We start from the raw sequence: 23,284 nt of genomic DNA on the forward strand, positions 1-23,284 counted from the left end.
GTTTTAAAAGGTTTTTAGTTGCTTTGCATATGTGTGCTGGCATTTATAATGCAAACATGTTCCTGCATGTTTTGCTGTTTTTAAAAATCTGTATAGTAGAGGGTTGCTTTGATGTAAAGAGGTGGAGAATTTGTAATTGAAGCTGAAATACTCATTTTACTGTACCTTGCTTTTAGTTCCACTGTATGATTTCTCATCTTTGCATACATCTGGAAGGCACAGCCAAAGTGTGTTGCAAGACTCTGAAGACTAAATGTATATGGTCAAAGACAGAAATAATTGCTTTACTTGCCCAATCATGATGACAGTCTTTTCTGCATGCAGCTCTGACAGGGGTTGTCATTCACTGTCTTTCTCAGTTAAGTAGCAGTACATAGAAGTTTGATGTTCATTGTTGAACTTGTGGTTCACGTACTATAAACATAGGAGAAAAATGCACCTTCAGCACTGCCATATGTATTTGGTAGGTAATGATGTTCTGTTGTGTTTGCCGTGGATATGGAAGGGATATTGCCGCTTGTGTGGAAGAGTTGTTCAAAATAATAAATACATAATATTGTCTACACCTGGGATATTTCTTCTTTTTCTCCTACTTCTACTCCTACTACTATATATATTTTAGAAATGTGCATCTGTCTGTCCATCTGTGAGTCTGTTTGTTCAAGAACGCCTTCTAAACTATAAGAACTAGGACCACCAGATTTGTTATACAGCTTCCTCTTATCATAACTTAAAGCAAGGTCAGGGTTTGGTTGTGCCAGAATAATGGGATGTGCGTGAAATTTGATTGTTTATCATAAAATTGAAAGGAAAGGGTCTGGCAGGAGGGATAGTTATCCTACAGAATGACCAGCGGGGACAGCAAGGAGCCAGAGATAGGGATGTAAGCGACTAGTCGGATATGCTTATCGGATAGGTGACTTGATTATTTGCTCCCCCCCCCCCTTGCTGTCTCTATCAGGGAGAGGCAGCAAGGGAAGGATTAGGAGGCAGTGTCGGAAGTGGGAGCCGGCTTAAATGCTGGTTTTCCCTCCCCCCCAGCACCGTCTCCATGGAGGAGGGGCAGGGGCGCAGCACAGAAGTGGCAGCACTTCTGCTTTTGAAATGTAGCAAGAGCTGAACTCTTGCTACATTTCAGAAGCAAAGCTACCTGTGGAGAGCACAGGGCCAGTGGGGGACTGCAATTCCCCTGCTGGCCTTGTGCTCCACGTGGCACTTCCACTTTTGAAATGTAGCAAGAGCCGGCAGGGCTCTTACAACATTTCAAAGGCGGAGGTGCCCTTATCGACTAATTGAATTTGTATCGACTATTTGATTACTTGATCTAAATTTAGCATCCTTAGCCAGATATGGGGGACTGGGAAAGCTATAAGCCCATTAGGCCAGCAGGGGGCAAGGGTGGAGAAAGGGACCGCTATCTACTATGTATATATATTTCAGAGTTTTTCTGTGTGTCTCCCCCCCGGCTGTGCCTGCTGGAGCTGCAGCAACCATGAACAGACACTTCTCACCTGCCCCCAAGCTGCTGTTGCGGGAAAGGGCAGCCCTACCCTCGAACAATGATTTGAGTGAAGAAAAACAAAACAAATTTGAGGAAGAACCTTCTTCCCTCCTCCTCCCCCCTTTCAAGGTGGTTAGCCCGGCTGTGCTGGAGCACTCGCCACCCACTGTGGTCTGGGGCTTCTCTGGCCAGGCCAGGCAGAATCTGCCACACTTCACCATGGGTGGAGGGCTGCTCCAGCCCGGCCTGACCTATCGTGCCTTGGGCTGCTCTGGTCAGGCTGGGATGCAACCGCTGCAGGTGGCCTGCCCAGCCCCTTGCCAGTTAACCAGTTGCCTCAGTAAGCATGTCAGTAAGGCACATGCTTACCAGGTAACCAGGTCACCCTTTGCATTCCTATCCCTATGAAAGTCAGGAGACTGGTGGTAGTGTTCAAAGGAAGATAGCCTTTTCTACCTACATCATCCTTTGCTCTACAGAGGAAAACCTTCAGATGAAACATTTCTATGAAAAATGAAGTTCCCAACTAGGTGCATTCAGCATTCTCTTCTGTTGTCTTAGTGGTTGAGGACTGGAGTGCTACTTGATTGGAGCTGTAGTAGTGGCCCTAGACAGCCCTTATTCGGGACTGACTAAACTTTGCTGTCTTCCTCTGGATTGTATATGTCTGATCGGCACTTGAAAACTATTCAAGATTACAGTTGTCTTATCTTCAACAATTTTGTGAACCCTCTATCTTCTTAGTTGTATTAGTTGTCACTATAAAACAGGGTTACAGATAATTAAATCAAACCAAATTTGTTACTCAAGCAGGAATGAAGACTAAGTTAAAGTACCACATATTTGTTTTTTTAGTGCCGACATGCTTTTTTAAATGCTGTAGTGGATTTGTATGTATCCAGAACATATACCAAATTAACTGCAAGTGCATGTAAACATATTGTTCAGATTGTCATCTATTCCTTGGTGATCGCTACTAAGAATGGCCAGTTACTAAGTGAGATGCCACTTACAAATGTAAGAAGTTTAAACAGAATTTATATTTAAAAGGCATATAAGTGAATAAAACCATTCTGAAGAATATAATTATTCTTAAGCTCTAAACTATTTTCCTCAAAGCACTTTTTTGTTGTTGTTGGCTGCTTTTTGGAGAGGGAGCTTTACAAAAGTGTTAGAAGATAGGTAAGCAGCTTCAATTCATACTCTGTTTTCCTTGTCAGTGAGAATGAGATATGAAGCTAATATTGGTGTAAATGCTTCTTTGGTAGTTTGTACAAATGACATCTGGCCCTCAAAATCTGTTTATAAAGGTTATGTGAATGGCAGAAGGAAGTTACTTTCGTAAGTTGTAACTGCTGTCTTTGGAGATGTGTTGCTCATATTCCATTGTAGGTGTGTGTGCTTGCCATGTGCACTGGTGATGGAAGCTTTTTCCCTGAGTAATATCTGTAGGGGATTGGGTCTAGTACTATTTGGAATGATGCACATATGCGCCAGTATAAGGGCACCACGGGTCAGCAGTTACGAAAGGTAACAGTCTTTTCTTATTTGAGTGCTTGTTCATGTCCCCTCCAATTGTAGGTGAGAGGTGGGTAGGAATTCATTGGTGTGTTGATTGCAATACAACTCTGCCAAACTCAGCGTTACCTTTGGCTTGATGGATAATGGCATAGTGCATTGTGAATGTGTGTATGAAAGACTACGTTACAGCCCTGCAGATGTCTGAGAGTCAACCCCACCTTTGCCAAGGAGGCCAGATGGGACCACAGTTGGATCTTGTCCATGTAGAACACCATGGACGTGGATTCAGAAGCAGGGTTTAACTTTGGAGACACATCTTGCCAAGATAATAGCTACAAGGAATGCACTCTTCTATGACAAATGGGAAAGGAAATAAAAAGACGTAGGTTTCAAGTGTGAACCCACAAGCCTGCAGAAGACCAGGTTACTATCTGATTAGAGAGCCAGGTCTGGGATCAGTGGAGTCTTCTAAGGCTTTTCAGGAACCTGGTTGAGAATGGAAAGCTGATGTGGCTGCCAGGTGCACCTTGATCAAAGAAAAGAAAAGACAAGACAATGATGCTTTAAGTGGAGCAGATAATTCAGGATGGACTGCAGAGACGACTGGGTCAGAGAGATACTCTGCCCTGACGCCAGGCAAGAGAAATGCTGCTGCTTCACCTGTTAAGTTGCTGTGATGGAGATCTTCCTGCTCTACGAGAGAACCTGCTGTACCTGACTACAACAGGCTTGTTCCTCCATAGTCAGCCACACAGCAACCAAGCTGTGAGTTGGAGCGACACAAGGTTTAAGTGCAGGAGTCGACCGTGATCCTATGAGAAGAGGTCTGTGTGGGCTAGGAAGTGGCCACAGGGCTGCAACAGCATGCCGAACAAATGCTGTTAAGGTCATCTCAAGGCTATCATAATGATATTATGTCTTGTCACCCTTGATTTTTCAAGGGGACTTTGATAATGAGTGGAATTGGTGAGAAGGCGTACCTCAGGTCTCCTAACCAAGACAGGAGAAAGGCATCTGATAATGAACCTCTGCTGAGGCCTTGGGGGAAATAAAATGGGTGACACTTTAACAGCTATATATAGGTTGAATCTCTCTAGTTCGACACTCTTTGTTCCCACAACATCCGTGGTCCAGCATGGTTTTAGTTGGATGTGCACTTATCATGGGTGGAGCCAGGTTTCTCACGTTCCAGCGAAGTTTGTTTACAGCCCCCAGTTCTGGCTCTCAGTGTTCTGTGCTGCTGTTTAGCTCTAATTTACCCCTTAATGTCTCAGGGTATGTCTACACTACAGCACTAATTCGAACTAACTTAATTCAAATTAGTTAATTCGAACTAAGCTAATTCAAATTAGTGCACCTAGACCTAAAAACTAGTTTGAATTAGCATTTTGCTAATTCGAACTAGCATGTCCACATTGAGTGGACCCTGAACCGAGATTAAGGATGGCCGGAAGCAGTGCCGGCAGGGCATCAGGTTAGGACTTAGAGCGTGGAGCTGCTGTCTCAGGCTAGCCGAGGGCTGTGCTTAAAGGGACCTGACCCCCACCCCGGACAGACAGTTCTCAGGGGTTCCCCGCTTGCAAAGCAGTCCTGGCTTGGAGTGCCCTGAGTGCCCACACTCGGCACATCACAGCACTCGGCCATCAGCCCGGCTGTACTTGCCGCAGGCTGCCATCCGGGGGGGGGGGTCAATCAAGGGGCTTCAGGAGAGCTTCCACCCTGAGAAGCCCACAGAGCCACCCCAGTCCTCCCCATCGGGGGCTTGTACCCCATTCCTCCCTCACCTCCTTCCACTTACCCCTCCCTAGCCCCCCTTCCTGATGTACAAAATAAAGGACACGTGTGTTCAAAAATAGAAACTCTCTTTATTGAACAAAACTCGGGGAAACTGGGAAAAGGAGGTGGGAGGGGGAAGAGAGAGGGTGGGAGAGGGGAGGGCAACTAAAATTATCAGGGGTTTGGAACAAGTCCCTTATGAAGAGAGGCTAAAGAGACTGGGGTTTCTCAGCTTAGAAAAGAGGAGACTGAGGGGGATATGATAGAGGTCTATAAAAGCATGAGTGGTGTGGAGAGGGTGCATAAAGAAAAGTTCTTCATTAGTTCCCATAATGGAAGGACTGGAGGACACCAAATGAAATGAATGCGTAGCAGGCTTCAAACTAATAACAGAAAGTTGTTCTTCACAAAGCAAATAGTCAACCTGTGGAACTCCTTGCTGCAGGAAGCTGTGCAGGCTAGAACTATAACAGAGTTTAAAGAGAAGTTAGATAAAGTCATGGAGGTTGGGTCCATGGAGTGGTATTAGCCAGGGGTTAGAAATGGTGTCCCTGGCCTCTGTCTGTGGAAGGCTGGAGATGGATGGCACGAGACAAATGGCTTGGTCATTGTTTCGGTCTATCCCCTCCAGGGTCCCTAGTATTGGCTGCTGTCGGCAGACAGGCTACTGGGCTAGATGGACCTTTGGTCTGACCCAGTACGGACATTCTAAGCTCAGGGCTCAGGATCGGGGGTCTCAGTGGACCACCTTGATTTTCATGCAGACCTGCTCCTGGGTGGCCAGGCTGGCAGCTATCCTGCCCTAGACGGCCACTTTCCTGTGCCTAGTGCGGAGGTCGTGGATGAGGTCCACGATCTCCGCACTAGCCCAGGTGGGCGCCCGCCTCTTGCGGACCCGGGCAGGCTCCCAGGAGCCGCCAGCCTGGTCCTAGGAAGAGGCGGAGGGCTGGGTGGCAGCGGGTAGCTGGTTCGTGCCGTGCCAGGTGCAGGGTCTGCTGGCTGGGTGCTGGCAGGCTTGCACCTGGCACGGGCACCGTAGCCAGCCCATGCCCCTTTAAGGGCTCCGGGGCTGGGAGGGGGGCAGATGAGTTTCCACCAGGGAAAGCTGGGGAAGGCTAGCCTCCCACTAGTTCGAATTAAGTGGCACACAGCCCTTAATTCGAACTGCTTAATTCGAACTAGGCGTTAGTCCTCGTAGAATGAGGTTTACCTAGTTCGAATTAAGCGCTCCACTAGTTCGAATTAAGTTTGAACTAGCGGTTTGTATGTGTAGCGCCTATCAAAGTTAATTTGAACTAACGGCTGTTAGTTCGAATTAACTTTGTAGGGTAGACATACCCTCAGAGGGGGAGCCTGGTTAGTCTGTAACTTTAAAAACAAGTTGTTCTGTGACACCTAACATACTAACAAAATATATACTATCATAAGCATTCATGGGTAAGACCCACTTCATCAAATGAGTTGGAGTAGCAATAATAGAATCCAAGATGTAGTATAGACAAAATCTCTGCAAAAGAAGTTCTTGTCAATTGTAGGACCCATGTTAATTAAGCTATTTAAGTGGGCTGGTTGTATTCAATTCATAACTTTTGATGTGGAAGTGGAAATGGAGATATCAAAGGCAGGGGAAATTGATTTTTGTAATGCCTTAACCAGTTCATGTCTTTATTCAGGTTCCCCTACAGATTTATGTGTGTTATGGTTTCTGATGTCTGATTTGTGTTGATTTATCCTTTGTTGCAGAGACTGTCCTGTTTGGCCAGTGTACCTGGCAAGAGGGTCACTGCTGACACTTGATGGCATATATCACATTAGAGGCATTAGTCCCTGATGTTGTGTTTTGTGTGATTAGGTCCCATCATGGTGTCACTTGTATAGATGTGTGGACAGAGTTGGCAACAGTGGTTGTTAGGGGTAGGTTCTTGGGTAAGTTTATGGTGTGATGTGTGGCTTCTAGAAAGAATTTGCTTCAGGTTTGGGGGCTGTCTGTAGGTAAGGACTGACTTGTCTCCCAAGGCCCATGAGAGTGAGATACCATTTTCCAAGATAGGTTGAAGAGTGTCAGTGATGCGCTGGAGGGCTACGTCTACACTTGCATGATTTTCCGGAAATGCTTTTAATGGAAAAGTTTTCCGTTAAAAGCATGTTTGGAAAAGAGCATCTAGATTGGCATGGATGCTTTTCCGCAAAAGCACTTTTTGCGGAAAAGCGGCCATGCCAATCTAGATGCGCTTTTGAGCAAAAAATCCCCGATCGCCATTTTAGCCATCGGGGCTTTTTTGCACAAAACAGTACTGTGCTGTCTACACTGGCGCTCTTGAGCAAATGATTTACGCACGAGGGCTTTTGCCCGAAAGGGGGAAGCACAGTATTTCCACAAGAACACTGAAGATCTTACATGAGATCGTCCGTGTTCTTGCGGAAATTCAAGCGGCCAGTGTGGACAGCTGGCAAGTTTTTCCGCAAAAGCAGATGATTTTGCGGAAAAACTTGCCAGTCTAGACACAGCCGAGGGATTTAAGCAGGTGATGACCAGTGGCGTTCTGTTATTTTCCCTTTGAAGTCCCCAGTAAGCCATGGAAGTGTTGGTAATGCTGCTAGAAATATTGATCTCTCATTGCTTGACACAGTCTCTGGTTCAGCACTGGTGAGGGGTGCCAGACTAGAGAGGTTCAACTTGTACAACAAATTTTGCTACTAGACCAAATAGAGACAGGAAAGCTTGCCAAAGCAAGGAAACAGTCCATCACTATCCCTGGCAATAAGAAGGAACTGTGGGAAGGGAGAATCAGCAGTGCCCTTTATACTGGAGTGTATGCACGCCTCTTGAGAGGACATCAAAACTAGTCCCCTACAGATACCACTGAGGGAAAAACTTCTGAAACCGCCGTGAGCACACACACCTGCAATAAAATGGGTGTGATCAAGAACTCAAAGAAAAATATTGCATCTACTCCTTCTCTGAAAGAATGGGTACTGCTTTGGTACAGAAATGCTTGTTCTTTGTTCTCCTGGGATCTAAAGCCTGCTGGGGCATTTATGTGCACCTGCCTAGTGACCAGGGCCAGCCCGAGCCATTCTTGCACCCCAGGCGCCTGGCGCATGCACGGCCCATATGAGGTCCCGACTCCAGGCGCCCGGCAGCCCCAAAAGGTTGGGGACCACTGATCTAAATGCTACTCTGAAAGTTTTTCATTCGTTGGCTAGCTTACGCTCCCATCACTCAGGTCAAAAATGTTTGTTTTAAAGTAGAATTTGAAGAGCAGAGAATAATTGTATTTACTGAATGTTCATATAATTTTCATGAAGTGTAATGTTTTAATATTGACTCAAAGGCTTTTTTATAATAGCCATTCCAATTTTTTTTGGAGATTTAGATACTAATTTTGTTTAAAAAGAAATCAGATCAACATATACAGGAAGAAATAGCTGTCATAAAGATTTTCTACACTCATTTGACAAACTCTGCTTCAGTTTCTGACTTTTAAGAAAGGATTAGAGTTCTAATATATCTGAAGAATAGCTAGTTGAAAATCTTGTTCATCCCAGACTTATTTGCTGTGAAAATAAAGTATTCCTAGAGTTCAGATTGATTTGCATGCAGTCAGCTGTAATTCCTGTAAAGGGAATGGTGTGTATATGGAGTAATTCATGCAGCTGCACAGAATTACACAGTGATCTCTGAACCAGAAACCACACAGCAAAGTTTATAGTGCTCACTTGCTCAGTTAATGATCAGTACATTATGTTAAACATACAGTAATATTAATGTATTTTCAGTTTCTCTATTCAAAAAGACTAATATTCCTCTTTTACTTTTGTTTATAGCATACTTGAGATGTATTTGAGTACTGAAGCTCACCCATACACACGACATACAGAACTGATTTGACAGCCTCACTGAGTCTTGGTGAGTTATCTATAAACTATATACTATATGTTTAGAGTTCTAGCTCCTTAAGTAGAGAGAATCTGATGACAAAGCAAATTTTGATCTGAATGTGTAGGGTGCAGACATAAAAACAACCTGTCATGGATAACAAACTGTTTTATTAATAAAATGTGAGTGGGAAAATAAATTTCAAAGGCTTATTTTGTGGGAAAACTTTTGGACTGATGACTCAGGCAAGTAAAGTTAAAGGACTAGTCACAAGAGCATAAGATCCGGGAAGAGATTTTGTGTTGGGAAAGAAAGTAAGCAAATATATGTTTGAAGCTACTCAGGAATAGTACATGTTAAGATTAAACCAAATAAATACTTCATCATCTAGCTAATGGACTTTTTTCACAAATGTGTGGCCTTTCTTATAGCAAAGTCTCGGATGCGGTAATAGAACTCTTTCCTTCTACCATCACAAACTATTTACATTGTGACTGAAACAAATATAATGGCAATCAAATACCCATTTGCTCACGAATGAAAATCTGATGATGGCTTCATCAGCCAATGATACAACTCTCTGGATGCACTTATGAGAAGGATAAGATCTCTGTGTGAGTAAAGAGACTTTCCATAGTTTGTTTTAAACTGATAATACTTTTTTGTATTTTAACAACACATAGAAGCAGAAGAGAAATACTATATTTTATTTTAGGCTTGTGTAATGTAAGGAGGGTACTCAATAATAATTTATAAGATTCTGTATAAAATCCACAAGTATCTTCTTTTTTTTTTTTTGAAAGACCAATTTCAGAATATTTCCTTTAATGTGTTATAAAATGACTTACTGAAGACTAATTATAAATATGCATTTTTGGGACTTGCACATGTGAAGTATGCAGATAAGTTGATACGCTAAGTAACAGGGTCCATGAAAGATGCATATGTTTAGCAGTTTGCAAAAGGCTGAAAAAATACAGGCTAAAATATGTTTATCTGTGTTAGGTAGGTGGCTTTTCATTTTTTTATCATAAGCAAATTTTGGAAAGCAAAAAAGAATTTTCCTTAAGAATAAAAACAACAAAAAACCTCCACTTTGTCACCAATAAATGAAAATACCACTAAAACTAAGACGTGCAAAGACTAACTGGCATTGTTACCTCTTTTTTTTATTTTAGTGCTTTATCAAATGAATTCCTAATTCAGAAACATTAAATGAAAGTTTTATAATCTGATATTCCGTTAAATCTTATAAACCTCTCTTGAAAACAACTAATTTAATCAGTATTTAAAAGATGAATACAATTTAGGGGTGAACAAAGTACTTTGAACTAGGCTTTTTATGATATTTGTTATTTTGGTCACAACCTTTTTTATATCAACAAATGTACAGCATATACACATTTGTAGAAGAAAGGTATCCTCATCAGAGCAAAGTGTGCATGCATGTGTGTGCGCACACATGCACATATTAAAATTTAGATTGATTGCACTGTGTCCTCAATGTTGGTGCTTGGGAATGCTACAGGGGTCAAGAACAGGACAACTGAGCACTTGCATCATCAAGAAAGATGACATACATTTACTCAGGCAAATATTCCTCAGTGCCTGCTTTAGTTTCCAAATTGAGGCTGGTGAAAGATCTACCCAACTCAGATCTTGACAGTAAATAGTATTAATTAAATATAGGGCTTGACAGTGACACTGATAACTTGGATCAAGGCCAGTAGATTTTGCCTCAGTTTTCTGAAAATTGAATTCCACTGATCTGTTTATCTGGCAGCTTTTCAGTATTGTGAATTAAAGATCCACAGACATGTCTGTATGTTAATGTGGTTGAACTCCTAATTTTTGTACTGGTGCCACAATGCCCAGGCATTAAACCAGCAAATACTCAAATAGAAAAATAATTTTACTGGCTAAAGTACCAAGTGAACTTCAAGTTTTTTGGGCTAATGTCTGGCAAAATGCCATTGTAACTTCATTACTTTTATATGAAAAGATGTATTGTGAAAAGTTATATAACTCCTTTTAAAGTAAACTTCAGCTTCATTGAGTGTCCCATTTCATTTGCCAACATCTTATAGGCTTTAGGCTTGTCTGCACTTGCAGAACTGCAGTGGTTAGCGAAGATGCTACCTATGCTGTTAAAGGTAGGGATGTAAGTGACTAATCAACTATCCAATAATCAAAGCTCATCGGATAGTTGACTAGTCCCTCAACTAGTTGCTTCTCCCCCTCTTTGTCTATCAGAGGCAGTGGGGGAGGACGGTTAGGGAGCAAGAGCCGGTGCTGGAGTGAGCCAGCTTAAAAGCTGTTCCCCCCAGCACCGTCTCCGCAGGGGGCAGGGACTGGGTGCCAGCTAGGAATCAGCTGATTCCTGGCTCACTCCCAGTACAGACCCTGTGCCTCTGCTTTTTATACACTTAAAAGGCTGGTGCTCAGCTGGGGGGGACCCGGCGTGAGCTGGGAATTGGCTGTCCCAGCTTGTGCAGGGTCCTCTCTACTGTGCTTCAGACTCTTAAATGTATTAAGAGATGGTAGGCAGAGCCACAGCAGGGTTAGCTCCCCGCTACTTATAGGTACTCTATCTACATGAGAGACAGTGGCATATTGACAGTTGATGCTCTCCCATTGGGATGTCACTGTCTATACCAGGCATTCAGTTGGTATAAGTGCATCACTCAGGGATGAGGATTTTCCATACCCCTGAGTGATGTATTAATACCAACATAAATTCGTTCTTTAAACCAGGGCAGAGGTGGGAAAGATAGCTCTCTGGCCCATGGATGCTTCTCCAGGGACCCTCGGGCACGCAGCAGGCGCTGTTTTAAATGCAGGGCTGCTCCGTTTGACTCTGGAGATAAGGGAAGGCTTCAGGTGATCTCCCCAACCCAAGCCCAATCCTCAGCTCCTATTGATCGGAAACAACCGTATCGCATCTCCTATTGGCCAGAAAAGAGCCGGCCAATAGGAGCTGAGAGATTGGCCTGGTGGTTGGGGGCAGTGCAAGCCTCTTCCCCCACCCCACTCCATCCCACTCCCAGAGTTGAGAGCCACGTGAGGGGAGCAGGCTGCATTATCAATGCTCTGTGGCTGCAGAAGACAGGGAGCTCAGCCTGTTTTTGGGTGCTGTTGGCTGAGATGCTTAGGTAAGCACCTCCCAGCCAAAGCCTGCTCTGCCACCCCTGCCCCTCCCGCACCTGAACTCCCTCCCCCAAGTCACCTTCCAAACCCTCTGCACCCCCTTGCCCCAGGTCATAACTCCCTCCTATACCCTGCACCCCCTTCTAAACTCCTCACCTAGGCCAGAATCCTCTCCTGCACTCCAACTCCTTCCCTGACTCTACACTCCAATCCTCTAACCCAGGTCACAACTCCCTCTTTCACTCAAAACTCCCTCTCAGACCTCACACCCTCTCTTCTGCACCCAGCCTCCATCCTAGATCTCACACCCTCTCTTCTGCACCCAGCCTCCATCGTAGACCTCACACCCTCTCTTCTGCACCCAGCCTCCATCCTAGACCCCGCATCTCTTCTACAAAAAGTCTGGCCCTTGTCTACTTTCCAAAATCTGAGAGTACCACCCTCCATCAAAAATTGCCTGCCCCTGGATCAGGGCTTTAAAAAGAGCTTGATTATACCATAATCATTTAAACATTTTTTTTAGGATCCCACATTCTTGACCAAAATAATTCCTCATTGGGGTTATAAGGAAGCTGAACACGAGTGTATTTCAAAGTGTGTTGAGTGTTTCTATAGCCATCCGTGACTAGAATGTTGCTCAAATGACAAATACCAGATTTTAGTGTACACATTTAGAAGTTCCTCTTTTCAAACGTTTAGTGAGTCCTCTTTCCATCCTTTCCCCTCCCCTTTCAAATGTGCTATCAAATTAGCATAGAGTTCCATGAATTGTATCTGAAGGAAGGGAGGTAAACACTTCTACAATATAAATTTAATTCCTGTTTAATCTTTAGTTAAAAAAAATCAAGATACTCACCTCTAACAGGACTTTACAAATATAAGGGATCCTGTTCATTTACTGATTTTTTTTTTTTTTTTTTTTTGGAGGTGAAATTGCTGAATTATGTCTCCTTTCAAATTATTTAAATGATTGGCTACAACTATATTACACAATTGTACAAGCTGTGGTTGATTGGTAACTTCCATTTCTGTCTATGGCTGTGTTGAAAGTGGTTTTAAATATGACTTTGATTAGAAGATGATAAACTTTCTCTGATGTTCTGGGCTGGACAAACGGTGCTAAAACCCATTTTACAAGAGCATGATCTAGTATTCCTCATATTTGTTTATGGTAGGAAGAGTGATATTCATACACACAAAGTATAGATTATGTATATTATCAATAGGCATTAAAAAGCCTGCAGTATCCCGTGCATGGGATGGGGTAGAAAAGAGGAAGAATTCATTCTGAAGTCACATTTTGGACAACATTATTCTAGGCTTATTATTATGGGCCATATTCTGTCTCTCTTTATATTGTTTGGTTATTTTACCGCAGTAAGGTACTGTTTGGCCTTTTTATTTTGTGCTTAGAAACTACAGTGATGACCAGTTGGCTCTCTTCCTAGTGATATATTAGTGCTCCAGAAGATGCACTTAACCTTTGGGTCACTGAATCAAAATTTAAAGCATTGAGCTTGGATTTAGGGAGTCTAGGTTAAATTTCTTCATCTGCCGCAGGTTTTCTGTGTAGGCAAATCACTTTCTCACATCAGTAAAAGGAGGATGACTTAATACCTTTTCAATAAGCAAAGAGAGATGGGCCAAAAAGAGTAAGTATTGTATGGCAGGGACCATATTAGGGAAGTACCTGATGGTAACCCTGTCATGAGGCATTCTAAATGGATTTGAAATGCATAACTACTTGGGGTTTTTTTTCCTAAAAGAAAGTGGTCAATGGGTGTGAAATTTCACATGGGGTTAATTCATTTTCTGTTTGCCTTTTGTTTGATTCCTTTTTATAACGATTTTTTTAATGGGAAGTCTTTGAATTTAGCCTGTAGCTGAACTTTTTTGGCTTATTTTTCGTTGTTGATTATTATCACTTAAAACTAAGAATAGTTAATAGGCCATTTGACCAATGGTCCATCCAGCCCAGTATCCTGTGTTTCTCAGTAGTTGACGTGTTTCAAAGGTAATGACCAAAATAGGGAAAATATTGAGTGATCCATTCCTTGTTGTTCAATCCAAGCATATGATAGTCAGAGATTTTGGCACACCCAAAGCATGGGATTTCATCCTTGACTATTTTGGTTAATGGTCATTGATGGACCTATCCTCCATGAACATATCAAATTCTTTTTTTAAACCAGTTATACTTTTGACCTTCATAACATCCCCTGGAAACGAGTTCTACAGGTTGACTGTGCATTGTATGAAGTGCTTCCTTATGTTGTTGTTTTAAATCTGCTGTGAGTTAGTTTCACTGTATGACCCCTGGTTCTTGTGTTATGTGAAGGAGTAAACAACAATTCCCAATTCATCTTTTCCACACCATTAATAATTCTATTGAACTCCACCATATTTCCTCTCTTTCCTGCATTGTCTAGTTTCTAAGATAAACAGTCTTTTTATTTCTCCTTGTGCAAAAGCTGTTTCATGTTGCCCTTCTCTGTATTTTTCCCAGTTCTAATGTATCTTTTCTTGAGATGGGGCTACTAGAACTGCATTCTGTATTCAAGATGTGCAGGTACTGTGGATTTATTGTGGAATTATAATATTTACTGTCTCGTTTATCTTCTTCCTAATGATTCTAACATTCTGTCATTCTGTTCAGTCTTTCTGACTGTTCCTGCACATTGAGCAGGTGTTTTCAGAGAACAAGCCACAATGACTCGAAGATCTTTCTTGAGTGGCAAGAGCTAATTTAGATCCCATAATTGTGTATGTAGAGCTGGGATTATGTTTTCAGATGCAAATTATTTTCCATATATCAACATCAGAGTTCATCTGCCATTTTGTTGCCCCATCATCCAGTTTTATGAGATCCCTGTGCAACTTTGCAGTCAACTTTAGACTTAATGATCTTGAGTAATTTACTATTGTCTTCAAACCTTGTCACCTCACAATTTATCCCACTTCCCAGATCATTTATGAATATGTTGAACAGTCCCAGTGCGGATCCCAGAGAGAGTTTGCTATTTACCTCTCTCTACTGTGAAAATTGACCATTAGTCCTACTTTGTTTCTTGTCTTTTTAAGCAGTTGTTGATCTATGAGATGACATTTCCTCTTATCCCATGACAGCTTACTTTGCTTAAGAGCCTTTCTTGAGGTACCTTGCCACTGGATAATCCTGTCTGTATGTTCATTGACCTCCCCTCAAAGAATTCTAATAGATTGGTGGAACATGATTTCCCTTTACAAATGCAGTGTAGCTTCTTTCCCTGCAAACTGGGTTCATCTATGTGCCTGATAATTTTTTTTCTTTACTCTTGTTTCAGCCAATTTGCTTGATACTAAAATTAGGTTTATTGGCTGGTAATTCTCAGGGTTGCATCTGAAGCATTTTATAAAAATTAGTGTTATAATATCTATTCTACAATCAAATGTACAGAGGCTAATTTAAGCAGTAGGTCACATACTACAGTTAGCAGTACTGCAATTTCATACTTGAGTTTCAGAACTCTTGGGTGAATACATTCTGGTTTTAGTGATTTATTATGCTAATTCATCAGTGTGTTCTAAAATAATCTTTGACACGTCCATCAGGGATAGTTTGTCATATTTGTTATCTTAATGTTTCGGGTTTGGGAATCTTCCTCACCTCCTCTGCAGTGAAGATTGATGCCGAGAATTCATTTTATCTTCTCCACAGCATCCTTGTCATCTTTAAGTGCTCCTTTAGCACCTTGATCATCCAGTGGTCACACTGATTATTTGGCAAGCTTCCTAATTTTGAGGTACTAAAAACAAAATTTGCTGTTAGTGTTTTGTGTCTTTTGCTAGTTGCTCTTCAAATTCTCTTTTGGCCTGCTTCATTACACTCAGCTTGCCAGAATTTATACATTTTATTTTCTTCCGATTAGATTTCCAGGTTTTCAGTTGAAGCCATTTGCCTCTAGCAGCCTCTTTAAACAACAAAAAAATAAAGTTATGGTGGCATTTTTGGTCCTCTTTCTGTTTTGTTCATTTTTGTTTTTAATTTGGAATATACATTTAGTTCAGGAATCTCAAACTCTTGGCCTACAGCCCATCCATGGCCGGAGGAGTTGTGCAGTCTGGCACAGGAGTCCCAGCAGGCCAGGTGGGGGCCTGTCTGTTCCTGTTCCCCAAGTCCTGCCCTGGCCAGCCATCACTCCATTTCTCTCTCCCCCCCCCCCCCCACCCCCACCCCATGGTACCCTGTCCCTCAAGAACATGGCTTCGGGGATTACGGGGGGGGGGGGGGGGGGAGGGAGAGGGAGGGACGACTGCTGCAGGGTGACAACAGATAGGTATTATATAATCTATAGGTTTGGCAGAATTGGATTCTGTATTTTTTAAAAAGGATGGATAAAGCTGAAAAAAAGCTTAAATATCAATTTTAAATTTTCAGTTGTGCAAAGTTATGTGTTAACTGTTTTTCAGTTTTTATTTAAATTTCTACAGTTGTGGAAACTTGGGAGGGATGGTTAAACAATTATTTAATGACCCAGCTGTTGATATTCAAAAAGTTAAACCTTGATAACTGTTAACATAAATGGTCAGTGTCACCTGTCAAAATATACAAAGTAAATATCTTTAAATCAAACTCTAAAAATTTGTCAATATATTCTTCTGTTGCTTATATGTAAATTTTGATTACCATTAATGGAAACATTTTTTCATTGGTTAGTGTGTTGATAGTTAAACTGATGTTTACTGATATTAACCAATAAAAGTCTAATCTTTCCCAGCCTACATAACTAATCTTTTAGTAACATTCCTATGTAGGGAATGTTATTTTAAAATAAGATTGCTCCTTGATTGATGAGTAAGCATTTTCATAAATGGGGCTTATTTTTTAAGAGATACTTTCAGTTTAAAAAACACAGCAAGGGCTTGGGGTTTTTATTTACTTATTTGTTATGCCTCAGTTTCTGAATTCTACTGGGAAAATGGCAATAGGGTAGCTGTTTGTTTGTATATCAGCGTTTTGGTTGTGCATGTTCTTTTTCACTGCTTTCTTTGTGTGTGTGTGTAGTAAGCTACCTTACTCTTGTTTGTGTGTATCCTTCAGGTTTCAAAAAATGAAACTTTTTAAAAAAGAAAATGATTATTAAATTGCATAAATTGACAGCGAGACTCACAACTGATTTTAACTTTTTAAAATAGATTAAAATTAATAGCATACCTTAAACTCATAAATTATTGTATGATAAGATTATGGAACACATCTAAGTTCTGCATTGTGACAATAAAAAGAAGGAAATCAGGCTTCTTTACAGTTACATACCCAGTGTTTAAGCTGCGTAAACATTAAACTTAATCTCCTAATGTAAACAATGTGCAAAATTTTTATTATGCTCCAAATCCCACATGAACAAAGCAAGAGGAGCATTCAGCTCCCATTAATATCTTGAGCTTGCAACTTTAAACCTAACTTTAAACCTAACTCCCCACTTCACCAGTGAACTCACTCTACTATTTCTTTATGTTGGTTGTTCAGCCCATAAAACTGTTTTGGGGCCTTTTTTGGTGGGACGGGAGGAACAGTTCTATTGCAGATCACATTTAAAAAATAAATAACACACGTTGCTATGTTTTAGCGCACTGTTTATCTTTGTTACACATTAATTTACATTTTTGAATATCTATGGTTTGTGATGTCCTAAAGTCTAAATTAATACAATGAAAAACTTAGTTGAATAAATCATTTTAACTGCATTTAGGATCTCTTTAGAATTATTTAGTGGAGACAAGCTGTGTGCTGTCCATTGCAGAGGTTAAGAAATATAAGAACCTTTTTTTAATATAACTTTTGGAATGAATTGTAAGCTGAACTCCAGCATAGCTCATCTTTCAGTAATTAGTGATAGAAATGTAGCCGTGTTAGTCTGGTATAGCTGAAACAAAAAACAGGACTATGTAGCACCTTAAAGACTAACAAGATGGTTTAATAGGTGATGAGCTTTCGTGGGCTAGACCCACTTCCTCAGATCAAATAGTGGAAGAAAATAGTGGTTGTGACAATTTTCTTCCACTATTTGATCTGAGGAAGTGGGACTGGCCCACGAAAGCTCATCACCTATTAAACCATCTTGTTAGTCTTTAAAGTGCTACATAGTCCTGTGTTTTCTTTCAGTAATTACATTCTCATTTCATTCCCTATGAAATGCATTATTTCAGATAAAATTCAAGTTAATAACTTTAGTTAATGTCTTTAATTAATCTTCTAACTATGATATACTGCTGTTTCTAAATAATTTACAAAAATGTACAGGTATTGACTATTATTCAAAAATAATACCTAAACAATTCATTTTTAAAAATTAAATGTATAATTGATGGATTTAGCTTGGTTTGTTTTATGTAATTGGTGATAGCTGTGAAAGTTAGAGGACTGACGAGAGAGAGAGAGAGGGGAACAAGATGAAATAAAGTACAGTCATCAGTTTCCTGGAGAATTTAAAAATCTTATTTTTTACTTTTTTCATGTGGCTGCTGAAGTAAAGATTAGTCAGTTGTAGCAGAAGTAAGCAGGCTCATGAGCTTATATTTGAATTATTTCTGGTGCTGAAAAATTGGACTGCTTTTAATTTCAAACTAGGCATCTTGCTTTTGCTGGAGATGTCATTCATTATTTACTGAAAATATTGGTGCCAGAGTAAGAGTAGTGTGGCAGCATACTTTCTAACCAGGAAATACCACAGTAGTATATATTCCATTCCACTCTCTTAGGAATGTAAAATTCCAGTTAATCAGTTAACCAGTTAAGCTTTAGATTGAACCCAGCTGGAGCAGCCCCTAACCCCCATGCTGGGGCTCAGGCTGGCTGCTGGCTCTTCTCTCCTAGCCCTCACCAAAGCAGTCCCTGTCCGTGAAGGGCCTGGACAGAGATTGCAGACTAGGGATGTTAAAATGTGTGTAATTCTGTAACCATGTGACTGATGAAATTTTCAGCAGTTACACACGGGGTGGGAGTTGGCTCCTCAGAAGGTAGTGAGGAGCTGGCTTTTAAACTGGCTCACTGCATGTACTGACTCCCACCTGCCAGCCCTGTGTTGCTGACTCCGTATTAGGCACAGGCAGCAGCACAGGATGGCCAGCACTCCCTAGGACAGGGGTGTTCAACCTACACCAGAGAATGAACCAGAATTCACCAATGCATATTGTCAGCAGCCCTGATCATCTCCCCATCATCACTCTCAGCACATCCTGCTCACTGGCAGCCCCTCTGGTCAGTGCCACCTTCTCCTTTTCCTCCTGCCCACTGTGGTCAGCGCTCACTGTGGTCAGCTCTTTCTCAGTGGGAGACACTGGAGGGGGGGAAGCATGGGTGTGACAGGCTCAGTAGAAAGGGCAGGAAGTGGCAGGATTCTCGGGGGACAGCACATAGGTCAGAGCTGGGGGTTGAGCAGTGAGCACCCTCCGGCCCAGTGTAAACCTGTAGTCCAGCCCTAGATTTGGTACCCATGCGAGGAGCCACATTTTAACCTCTGAAGAGCTGCATGTGGCTCTGGAGCCACAGGTTGGCCACCCCTGCCCTAGGAGCTTGTGCTTGCCTGGGGTTGGCTTTTAAGTTGGCCCCCCATGTGTAACCATGAACATTAACCGATGAGCCCAAGCTCATTGGTTAACCGTCTACACGGTTACACTTTCACATCTCTACTGCTGCCACCAGAAGCAGCATAAAAGTAAGGGGTGACGAATCTTCAACCCTCCCCTACAATAGCCAGATTGCACATGAGAGACTAGATTTCATTCTGTTACGTATTCTTCACAACTATTAATTTTGGTAGGGCTCTCTCTAGTACTTACTACACAGGAGTGTTCTGAGGCTAACTTCATTGCAATTATGAAACCCTTAGAAATCCTCAGATCAAAACTACTCCAGGAGTATGGTGAAGAGTAATTTCATTATTATTATTCATTGATGGATTGTGTCTTGATGATTGATCTGTCCTTCATGCCAAAGTATCCATATCCCTGAAGCATCCCTTTTAGCTGAAAGGTGGGTCATTCTCAGTGTTGGCTGAGACTGGGAGCTTTTCTGAATAAAGACTTGATAGTTGTGCCAAATTATGTGACTATAAACCTCCAGACTTTCTTTGTTTTGGCTCAGTGCAAGGTTTGAAGTCAGAAAAAAATGAGCACTTAAATACTCTAATCTACCCAGTTTGTTCACACACCCACACTTTGATTTTGCTAGCTGCTGTTTCTAAAGCAGTGGATAATAGTTTAGTAGCACAGTCAGTACTCTGGTAAGTTTCTTGGCCTATATTTATACAGATACATTTAAATGAATGAGTACACACATAGTCACCTAATAGAACATAAAGTTTTCTCTCCAGAAACAGTTCAGCAATTTCAAGTTCTGATATAGTGTTCATAGGAGAAAATAAGGAATATATCGAAGTACAAATTGAAAGCTCTACAGTACAGTTCATTATGGTTTTTAAAGCTGGTAGTTAGACATAATGAGAGGAATGGCTCAGTCGAACTCTGGTTGTATGGTAACATGGACATGTCAGTTGTCTTACAGGGCTAACTCCTATTCTTCATGTTCTTATAATTAGGGAGGTAAAAGAGTAGTGATTAGCTGACTGCCCGATAAGCGTAGTGTTGACTCAACTGTCATTTCTCTCTCCCTTGCTGCCTCTATATCAGAGGCAGCAAGCAGGGGGAAGGTGCTTTTGGGGGGAGCTGGGTTAAAAGCTGGTTCCCCCCAGCACCATCTCTGTGACAGGGGCTGCTGGACCCGGTGCGAGTTGGGATCGAGCAAGCCTGACTTAGTCCCTGCTTGTGCTGGGTTCAGGAGCTATGCTCACTGCGGCTGTGCAGTTTAAATGTAGTAGGAGCTGGGCAGCCTGCGTGCCCAGCTTTTACTACATTTAAACTACAGAGCCGCAGCGGAGTAGCCCCTCTTAACAGCCTTACTTATAATGTCCCTATGACAACTACAGCACCTGCTTACATAGGGAAATAGTAATAGGAAAGTGTTTTTTATGTATTCTTTTTCATTTTATTTTCAATACAATTTTGCAAATAAGGAGAGTCACCATTATGTGACCAATAATTTTCCCCACAATATCAGTAGATGATCCATGGATCACAGTTTAGGAACCCATGATTATAATCATTTTTTACATCTCCCCCCCCCCCCCCCAAGGATCTTACCATTTTTAGTAGCCTGTAGAAACTTTCACTGTTACTTTAGCTTATAATTGCTCAAAATTATATATGTACATAAATACCTGAGAAATATGAATTAACCTCACTACAACCCTTTGAGGTAGGGAAATATACTTGCTTTTAAATGACTTGACCAAGATTACACAGGAAAGACTGTGGCAGAGGTGGGACTAGCACCCACATTGCCTAACTCCTAGGCTTGTCTTGTGTCCAGAAGGCAGAAGGTGATAACTACTGGCAAAGGGAGTAGACATAAACATCTAATATATAATGAACGTATTTTATGTAATTTAAATCAGGTGAGCTTCTTTTTAGAGATACATTGTAATTAAGAGTAGAATCTCGTTGCCAATTAATTACTTCTGTAAATGGGCTGAAATCCACTGAATTTATTACTTCCAATGCAGTTGTGTTTGTGCCAAGCAGGAATTAAGAAACACTACAAATGAATGCGACAAATTACTCTGTGGCACCAGCTAAAATAAATGCTTCATAAGAAAAACAGACCTGAATTTTCTTCCCCTGTCCATCCAACTTCCATGATCTTTGCTTTCTGGTCAGGTGCCACTGAAATAATCTAGTAAATGTCTAAGCTCTAGAAAGTCAGGTTGTCACTTTGATGTTTAACTGACTTTGAAACTGTGCAGCTGTAAAGGGGAAATGAATTCTGTTCTCTGTCAAAGCCCTGTAAAAGTGCTTATTTTAGCAGCTACTGAAGATGGAAGTGTTTTATTCCATGATTACACTGATTGTCAAAACTGGAAATATTTTCCTGTATTAATATTTGGAACTTTCCAAACATCATTTTCTGTTCCTTTTCTTTAAATATTCAGTTTCTGAACTTTATTGCATCTTCTGCTCTTTTGGGCTCCAAAGAAATCTTGGAAATCCAAGTCTGGGGGAGAAGAACGCATTGGTGACATGTTAGGAGATGGAGGACTAATCTTGACATTTATTAGGCAACAATCCCTAATCTTTAATGTGACTTTCGTCAGACAAAGACTTCTGTACCCAAAATGCAGTTCTCTACCTTGATGTAAAAAGACTGACCAACCTGTGGCCAATAACTCGTGCTGACGTGTATTGTATTCTGTCTAATTATTTTTAATGGGCATTTATCACAGAACCATTATAAAAATGTTGCCTTTCAACATGTGCAGTAGCTTGTTGAAATCTCTGCCACTCCAAGTATCAGCACTGATGTATTTTTTCAGACATATCTGGGGCTAAAACTTGGTAAAGTATAATGGTGCAAAATTCGAGACAAAGGTCGTACCAAATTAGCTCCAGTACAATAGGGTGACCATATTTCCCTGTGCCAAATATGGGACACCAAAGGGGGTGCTGCTGGTGCTCCAGCCTTGCCAGGTGGTGGGGAGAGGAAGGAGCAGCGCTTGGGGCTTCAGCCCTGTGCAGGAGGAGGGCTAAGAATCCTCTGGCTCAGGTCCCATGGGTATGGCTGGACTTGCTTCCCTGCTTCAGGCTCTGCAGCCTCTGAGATCCAAGTGCCACACTGGTTTAGTCCAGTCATCATGATGACATGAGTTTAGGTAGGCCAAATTTGAGTGAGTGGCACTGCAACCCCATGAGCTAGGTTACAATGCTACTCACGTACATTTGGTCCAAAGCAGAGAGTGAAGCTCAGCCAGCCCCTCAGTACAGGAACTGGAGGAGCTGCCACTGTGCGGTGAGTGCAAGGCAGAACCTAGCCCCCACAAGGGTAAGAGCCTGTCAAAGCCACCACAGGACTGTAACCAGGGCAGGGTGAGTGGGGCAGCCACCCTGGAGACACAGCCACTGGGGTGGCTTGGCTGGGTTGTTGATATGCGGCACTGCTTTGAGATGGAGAGCCACCTCCACTTCCTGACTTATCTGAGCTACCCACCCAGCTCTCTGAGTCGGGGGGGGGGGGGGGGGGAGGGGAGTTGTTGATATGCGGCACTGCTTTGAGAGGAAGAGCCACCTCCACTTCCTGACTTATCTGAGCTACCCACCCAGCTCTCTGAGTCTGGGGAGGGGGGGCACATGTGACCATGCCTGCCACTCTCTCCCTGCATCACCTCTGATTTTGTGTGATGCTAAGATGCCTAGTTAAAGTTCTGCCCCAGGGTCCTCCACCCCAAGACTCTGATTGGGTTATGACAAGCCATAAATATTTACAAATGGAACCTGAGCCCCAAAAGTTAGCAACCACTGGTCAGGAGAGCTGCACGTTTGGACAGCTGAGGTCTATTATCAGTTCTGCCAAAAATTTTCTGAGAGGC

At 42.0% G+C, this 23,284-nt stretch overlaps 1 protein-coding gene across 13 annotated transcripts in view; it reads left to right on the forward strand.

Annotated features, from left to right (window-relative positions):
* The window catches only part of NCOA2 (nuclear receptor coactivator 2), a 271,603-nt gene that overhangs the window by 11,529 nt on the left and 236,790 nt on the right, over window positions 1-23,284 (forward strand). For 10 of the 13 annotated variants that reach the window (XM_075920547.1, XM_075920540.1, XM_075920550.1 and 7 more), the window contains exon 2: window positions 8,627-8,708. The gene's annotated coding sequence lies outside the window, so the exon portion shown is untranslated. Of the gene's footprint in view, window positions 1-8,626; window positions 8,709-9,109; window positions 9,293-23,284 lie in introns of all 13 variants that reach the window. The other 3 variants (XM_075920545.1, XM_075920542.1, XM_075920546.1) reach the window with 1 other exon arrangement.

The sequence above is a fragment of the Pelodiscus sinensis genome, chromosome 2 (genome assembly GCF_049634645.1).
Source record: "Pelodiscus sinensis isolate JC-2024 chromosome 2, ASM4963464v1, whole genome shotgun sequence".
NCBI classification, from domain to species: Eukaryota; Metazoa; Chordata; order Testudines; family Trionychidae; genus Pelodiscus; species Pelodiscus sinensis.